This window comes from Gymnoscopelus braueri (assembly GCF_963280865.1).
Source record: "Gymnoscopelus braueri genome assembly, chromosome: 8".
NCBI lineage: Eukaryota > Metazoa > Chordata > Actinopteri > Myctophiformes > Myctophidae > Gymnoscopelus > Gymnoscopelus braueri.
Genome location: NC_137609.1, coordinates 11,079,075 through 11,087,751, shown reverse-complemented (window position 1 = coordinate 11,087,751; position 8,677 = coordinate 11,079,075). Strand labels below are relative to the sequence as shown.

The 8,677-nt window shown below is 38.6% G+C and overlaps 1 long non-coding RNA gene across 1 annotated transcript in view; it reads left to right on the top strand.

Moving 5' to 3' along the window:
* The window catches only part of LOC308090621, a 306,248-nt gene that overhangs the window by 276,968 nt on the left and 20,603 nt on the right, over positions 1-8,677 (top strand). The gene's annotated exons all lie outside the window — the stretch shown is intronic.

The following is an 8,677-nucleotide window of genomic DNA, read 5'->3' as shown; positions in this document are numbered from 1 at the left end:
TCCCATGTTACATGCAGCACACCTTTTATTTTGGGGTTCCTTTCTACCTACAACATGATACTCCATCATTCAGAATCAACAATTCATATCTTAAAACTAACTTTTTTTTTAACATCAGCAATTATGAAGGCTGAAATGTTAAATCATTGGCAAAGATGTTTTTTTTTTAAGCCTTGATCTTTGGTACAAGCTTTCTTCCAACTATACTTGTGTCATATACTAAAGGCTGCCTCACCATGTTTTGTGTTAACTCTGGGAACATTCGTTGACCGGTCCCAGATTACCTGAGATGTCTACCCTCAAGATTCAACCCCAGCGCTTTACTTTGAGTATTTCCATTTTTTTTTATACTTCAAACACCACTGCATCTCACAGAGCAATATTGTACTGTAAAATGTGAACTTAGAAGGAGGGAAAATACTCTTGGGGCCCTATTCTCGCCGGTGGCTTACCTATAATCCCTAAACTTCTTTGCCATTTTTTACTATTTCTAAAAGAAAATTAAAATAGTTCAAATAGCCAATCTACAAGCTCACAACGTGTCGATGTAAGATCGGCTAGTAGTTGAACTATTTGAAAATGTTTTTTTAAATAGTAAAAAATGGCAAAGAACTTTAGGGATTATGGGTAAGGCACCGGTGAAAATAGGGCCCTTGCTGTATTATGTGATTGTCTTTGGGGCTTGTTCAGTGACTCAACAGAATGATGGGTTTTAACAGTATTCATTGGCTTTCCTTTGTCATAATAGGTGAACATTTGGCACAATTAGGTGAACATTATGTGAAAATAAGTGCAATTTTTTTTTTCTCCCTAAGAAACTGCAACGTGCAGTTTATGATACTGATCATGATACTGTATGTCATCTGAGGTCTTGATTCTCTGTCATAAAATTAAACTCCAATGATTATAAGATCGCATGTGACCCTGCATCTGTTTACGAGATTATTTCATGTGCAGCTGATTGCTGCTGTTATCTCATCTAAAGCACGGTTGAAGTTGTTATCACCTGAGGTACAGTCAATTCAAAGGTAAGAGACACGCTTTATCTGCTTTCTGGATACATTGCACCTTTTATTCTCTGTGTGACTCTCCTTTGGTGACACTGGACTCTGTACACTAGCACACCAATTCCTTGAACTTCAGAGATAAGATGACTCCAGTAAGAACGAAAGAGGAGGCGGAAGTAATATATATATATATATATATATATATATATATATATATATATATATACTGTGTATATATATATACACACACACACACACACACACACTGTATATTAAATTAGTGTATCAGCAGAAATCAGTTGCTTTATCAATTGCAGTAGGCCAATACACTCAAATACTGCATCCCTTGTGATTTTAATTGAGGTAGTGGGTATCATTTTACAAACAGTGAATCTCAGCTTTAAAAAGCAATAAATTGATTTACTACCGGAAAGGGAAGACTGCACAGCACATGGGTTTAGATCGGAGTAAAACTGGGTAAATCCAGCATCAAGAACAATGATACCATATACGTACTGCATGTATTATTCTAGGATCATTTGTCTATGCTGCACATGTTTTTTGGCAAAAGGTTGCCTGATTTAAAGTGTCTCTCCTCTCTCTCTCTGTGTGTGTGTGTGTGTGTGTGTGTGTGTGTGTGTGTGTGTGTGTGTGTGTAAACAGATATTCATCACCAATCTGTCACTCAGTTAATAAATAAAAGATGCTGTGTTCTGCATTATGTGATTGTCATTCTTATACACTCCTGCTGTTGCTCTTTGTTCTTTAAATAATGTGTGTTCTATGTAGTCTACACTCAAATTGAAGGATACCAGTTCAAGTTTATTTGTTTGAAAAGGCTTCCTCATTCAAAACTGATTCATGTTTGCATACCATATAAATATCTATTACAAAAAAAGGAAACAAATATTGATTGCACATTTGCCATGTTTTGTCCATGCAATCTGTATGATTTCATATGACCGTACACATAAGAACGTAGATGTGAACTTCTCTTCACAAAACAGTACCACTTTTCTTCATAAGACTTTTTATTGTATGTTTGTCCTGTTTGGTGACTAGAGTCCAGAGTCTTGTCCTTCCTTCTGGGCTATTGCTTAATAGCACTTCATATTTGCTTATTCCAGTAATTAGATCTGGATGTGGGTGTGTGCCTGTGTGTGCAATCGGAAGAGTGAGTTAATGTGTGTATAATGAAGTGGGCCTATCAGCATGTGTGGGGTATAGCTACACAATACTTGTCGCGCAATGGTGTCGCCAAAAATCTCAGCCTAGCAGCATCCCTATTTTTGGACAATGTCACAGTTTTCAAAAACTACAGATCTACAACAAGCTCACAACAAGTCTCATAGCAACACTCGTAGAACGCTTGTAGATCTGCTATTTTTGCTATCTTGTACACACAAGTAAGTATACATGGTTAACTATTACTAATATCACGTCTAATCCTGCCATGTAACTATGTATGAAGGTGTGAGCTGTGTACTGCATGAAAGTAGAGCCTGCACACCTGAACTCCACAGTTCATCTTTTATTTAGGCATCAAACTACATTAAAATACATACTGGATCTTCATCAGGTCAAACTAATAATGGCCTTCTCCCCACCGATATAAAAAACTGTCGGTTGTGCAACACAACTTCAAATGGAAGATTAGGTTACCTGCAGTGGTGGAAAGTATAACTAAGTACATTTACTCAAGTACTGTACTTAAGTACAATTTTGAGGTATTTTTACTTTACTGGAGTATTTCCAATTTCCAGTACTTTTACTTCTACTCCATTACATCTCAGAGGCAAATATTGTACGTTTACTCCACTACAATTATTTGACAACTTTAGTAACTAGTTACTTTTATAGATTTAGATTATTATTACAAAACATACATTAACCACCTCAGCCCTATATACATTTTGGCCATTTGAAAATAGCCGATCTACAAGCTCACAATGCGTCGCGATGCGACGCATTGTGAGCTTGTAGATCTGCTATTTTCAAAAGATGTTTATACATTTTATGCATTTGAAAACTTGTGAAATGAGACATTCTGCATACTGAGCACTTTCTACTTCTGGTACTTTAAGTACATTTTGATACCAATACTTTTGTACTTTTACTCAAGTACATTTTTAATTCCGGACTTTGACTTGTAACAGAGTATTTCTACACTGCAGTATTGATACTTTTACTTAAGTAAAACATTAGAGTGCTTTTTCCACACTTACCTGTGCTCAATAGCAGTGCATAGATAACCAAAAATAATAAAATCCCACAATATATTATGCCAAACCACTATAATAAGTAAAACCTTATGTTTACATTCAGAGTCTCAACCTGAATCCTAATTGATTTGAAATTCCAAAATGTCGGTAATTTTGATTCATTATTGTCTTAACACATTCACCGCCAAAGTTTTTTCATAATAAAATCACCCACTGCCAGGGTTTTTAATAATTTTTTTATAGAAACAATGTGAATTATTTGTCCGTTTATTTTTTAACATTGAAGTGAATGGATTTTTTTTTTATTAATTCGTTAGGGTTAGGGTTATAAATTTATACTCAAAAATTAGAGAAACTTTTTAGGAATTCAAAAACAGAATTAAAAAAAAAAATTAAAAGGGGAGAATTCTCCCCTTTGGCGGTGAGTGGGTGTCTTAATTTGCCGTCATTTGCAATGAAAACAAGAAGGGCGGGTGGATCTCAGACTTTCTGTTTCCAGTCTATGAGGTTAGTCATGTATGATGTTTGGGCAAAGTTTCAGAAATGTGCCGCTGGACAGTCCAGTTGGCTTCCGAGATTAGCCGCTGAAACACATTCAAGACAGACAGACCCTCAGATGGCTCGGCCTCTAGGAATCACGCTGTAAATAAATACATAAATCACTGTATACTATAGGATATACCGTTGTTGGGAATTTTTTTTGCCACTCTGAATAAGAGCACAAACTAAACTGAGGTCCATGTAAGGAATTTGGTTTGGCACTTGTGGTGCAACAACTCATCATTTTAACAATTAACACGGGCTCACAGACAGCAGACTTACTGATATTTCAGAACATACAGACAGTGGACTATAAATAGCAGATAATACCCATCGATGATACAGTAGATTAACACACTTATATACCTGTAAGATGTATTTTATTCACATTGTATAGGTAGAGAGGCCCTACCCTCAGTGTCAGTATGGAATCAGGATGTTAGATTGAGGGGCAGGGCGTCAGGCCTGTTAAATATTGACTGGATGTTTAATAATTAACTATTCCAACAACTCCTGATCTCAAAAACTGGCTGCTCTGCCTCTCAGGCCCATTGCGTCGCTGACATATTCACCCCTAAACTTCCATCTCTCTGCTGTTAAATCGTTCGGTGGGGGATCTCTCGCCTTTGGGTGTCTTACTCTTGCATTTATGGTCTTGAGTGCTGTCGTGCAATGTGTTTCCACATGTCTGTTATGCCGCTCTATCGCCTTGAATGGTGTCTGCGTCGAGGGCCCCCAGACGCTCCTCCTGAGAGATCCGCTGGGCCATAATGGCATCTGAGGGTGAGTACATTTCAGGTACAGTTCCTCACTGTATGTATGTATGGCATAATCCAATGTCTAGTATGTCTTATTGTATCAAGTAAACTACTTCCTGGGTTAAACTTCCACTTCCCTAAGAGGCTATAGTGTAATATTTGAGGAAGACTAGCCTTCTTGTTCAGTGTGTGCTTCAGCTTTAAAAAAAACTTTGATTTCTCATCCATAATGGCTAATATATCTCATAATTCCGTGATTGGGTTCATTTGAAATGTAGGAAATAGTAGGCTATTTTGCCGTTGTTGTTTGGCACTAGTAGAACGTGATATATGGAGTAGGCCTAGTTCTAATAGTAATGCTAAACCAGCATGCACATATATAGCACACACAGTAAAGAGAGAGAGAGAGAGGAGCGGGGGGGACAGAGAGAGATAGAGAGGTGGGGAGTGATGAGATATAGTTGAAGTAGTTATAGTTGAAACTACTATGAAGGAGAATAAATCACACAGACAAGTTTTAACTAAAGGTAAGACGGGCTGGTTAACAAGATGCAGCTTGTGCCTTTTTAATTGCTTTATTGTTTTGTTTTTCTCAAGGTGCAAAGGAGGTGGACAGAGATTTACTGCCAGGCAAAGTCTACAGAGATACAGCAGGGAGTGTCAGATATGAAGAGAGGGTTGAAAAGGGAAGCTAAATAAAATGATAGTTGAAGAAAAATAAAACTTAAACTAGATTTAAACTGACAGCATAACATTCAAAATGTGAAACACATCTTTTGGACTTATGAAGTAAAGGAAAATGAGTATAAGTCATATGAGAGGGTCAGAACTTAATAGCTAACTGTCAGACACACCCATGTGTATGTTCACACATTGAAAAGGCCCTCGTGTTGACTAGCACCATAAAACCTGTGTTATCTGCACAGGCCTTGGCCCTTTGGCCAGCCTGTTGGAGGAGTGTTACTGATGATGCTGTCCATTTCAAGTCATAAAACTGGGAGGAGGAAATCAATGGGTCAAAGTCAGTTACAACTCCAGGCTGCTCAGATAAACTGAAGTCTCTGTTGCAGAGTCCAAGTCCTGACTTGACACCACTGCAGTTACTCTTGCTAACGTTGTCTTTATTCTGCTTCTCTGCGTTTCAGATGTTCCAGCACCGGCTACTACCTCTGAGCGGGAAAGGGGGGACAGTGTGGTATACACACTGTACATACACACCCCATTGTCTACTGCAGCGCTGTCTCTCACACAGAGGAAGGAACTGTGTATTGTGGGGGTTGGACGTCATTGGCGCTCCCTGAATGTAACAGCAACTCCATGTGGAAGTTTCTTCTGTTCCAGTGGAAGTGCTGTTACTTACAAGGAGCCACCGCAGACAACCGTGACACTCAATCTGTGAAGACGTGGGGTAATAAATATAGCAGAACACTTTGACCTGATGTCTGCGGGGACGCGTTGTAACCGACATGCCATTTTACCTGTAAAACCTTATCTCTGTCAGACTGCATCGTTGTAGTTCTATGACGGCTTCTCCTTTCTGTGCATAGTATATAGATAGACCTTTATTGATTCCACAGGGGAAATTCAGTTGTCATGGCAGTACCGCAGATATGAAACACAGGACAGATTACAGTAAAGAAAAGGATATAGCTAGGAGCAAAACATTATAATTGTAATAATGATAATAATTTTCTTTTAAAGACTGGTGTATGAGCTATTAGCAGGTATAGATATAAATGTGGTCAAAGCATACTATTATTAATATTATTAATAGTAGTATATTAACAGTATATTAACAGTGGTTGTAACAGGTATAAACATAGTCAAACTTTACATAGACAATCTGCCCCCAGTAGTGTGGGTGTATACTGTATATAATGTCAATCCACAGTGGATGGTGTAGATCCAAGGTGGATCCAAGGTGGATCGCAAGATCACAAAACAAGAAAATAAGTGGAACATTTTTACAGGGTTAGGGTTAGGGTTACCCACAGTGACTTACAACAGATGTAAATATAGAATTAGGCGGTACCTTGGTCACCAACATTTCAAGAAATAAGTCGTGGCTGGGTCAGAGTTACGCATAATGACAATAGTATTACGGTCATCTAGGAATGATCAAGTAAGAGAGAAGTGGGGAGGGGAAAAAAGAGGGAATAATAAACTTTACTTGTATATTGTAGCATGGTTAAGGAGAGATGTAGATGGCTTCAAAGTTCACCATTCAATAAAGTTTTATGCATCCAGGGAGGTGGTAAACGGTCAATCATAAATAATCAGAAATTCAAAATGCGTTCATAAAAGGCTTTGGCATTGTGACACAAGTAACCCAACATTAAATGATTAGTGCATGACTAGTGCCAGACTACAGTGACATGCAGCGCTTACTTCTAGGACATGACAGTCACACAACATCCATTCAGACATTGAGAATGTCATAGTGTGGGCAGCGTTGAATAGGAAGCTGGGTGATGACCTATGAATTGACAGCCAATGCTTTATGACGGCTGCCTGTCAGTTTTGTAGGCCACTGCTCAGCTTGCCTCCAAACATATACAGTAAATGTACAGTATAGCAAGGAAGCTTTGGTGATATACTGTATGTCACATGTTTTCAAGAAAATACTGTATGTCACATGTTTTCAAGGAGGGAACTGCCAGGGGGCCCAAGGGAAAGTAGAGGCTCTACAGATCTAGAGCTATTTATTTTATTTATTTTTCCCGCTATTGGGGCCACAGCCAGAGGCTAATGCTATTTGGGGGTCTTTGGCAAGGAAAGGTTTTGGAACCCTTGGGCCTGGCATAATGTGAAAGGTTAGACTATGGTTGTATCTGCAGTGCCAATAAACCATCAAAAAAGGTTGTATACTTTTAAAATAAATATTTTTTGCAAATAAAAACTGGGAGTAAATATTTCTGCGTGGCTGAGTCTGTCATTTGGCCTGTGAACAAACATTACATTAATGTAATTTATTTAAACACATGAATACATGCAGTAAATAAAGTAAGTCCATACTCAAGACACACTTATTTAGGAAAAATACAACAATTAAGACGACTGTGTAAATGTGACATACGTATGTCCATTTTGAGAATTAATTCCAAGCGGCAAAGTTACTCCCACATTACTGAAGGTAATTTTGGACATAAAATACCACGGCTGACCATAAAATGTTGATGACATTGAATCCAGGGGGAGTGGCAAAGATTAAGATTATACAGTAACCAAAGCTTCACATAAACATGATGTGAGGATTCTTATTTTAATCACATGTACTGTATGTAAACATATTAGCACCAAAAAGCCACTAACCACTAAGCCAGCTTTCAGTTCTGCATTGATGACGCTGCAGATTTAAAAGGTCACATGTTAACCAGACTCCCAAATACTGCTGAAGGCGACGGAAGTGCTCTGGTCTACTGTTCAGAGAATGGTCTTCTCTAGGCCAGGGGTTCTCAAAGTGGGGTCCGGGGACCCCCAGGCGTACATGGCGGGGTACCAGGGGGTCCCCTGCTAAATAAGTTAATATCGCGGTGTCACAATCATTTTAACCACACCATTATTATACTTTGGCTATCCAAAATTAGCAGATATACAAGCTCATAGCACAGCACCAAGTGCCGCGCTATGAGCTTGTAGATCTGCTTTTTTTTTTTTATCGTGAAAATATGCGCAAATCTTTGAATATATATTTTAAAGTCAACATTTTTAACTCAAATCTTTGCTTCTGGGGGTCCCTGGAACAACAATATTTTGAGATGGGGGGTCCGTGGCCAAATACGTGTAATTTTGGGGGTCCTTAACATGAAAAAGTTTGAGAACCACTGCTCTAGGCTATCTCTCTTAGCTTTTGTGTTGACAGTGCACACGATGGATGAGGAATTGTAGGAAATACTGTATATTTGATTAAACTTAATTTGGACTTGCAGCAGGATTGCAACTATCAGTTACTTAATTAGTCATTAGGTATTCTAAATTCTCATTCCAGCTCAGTGGCCTTGTGGTTAAGAGTGTCCACCCTGAGATTGGGAGGTCGGGGTCATACCAAAGACTAAATAATTGGTACTTTGTGCCTCCCTGCTTGGCACTCAGCACCAAGGGTTGGATTGGGGGTAAGTCCCTGCGACATAACGTAGGCTACTTGTACATC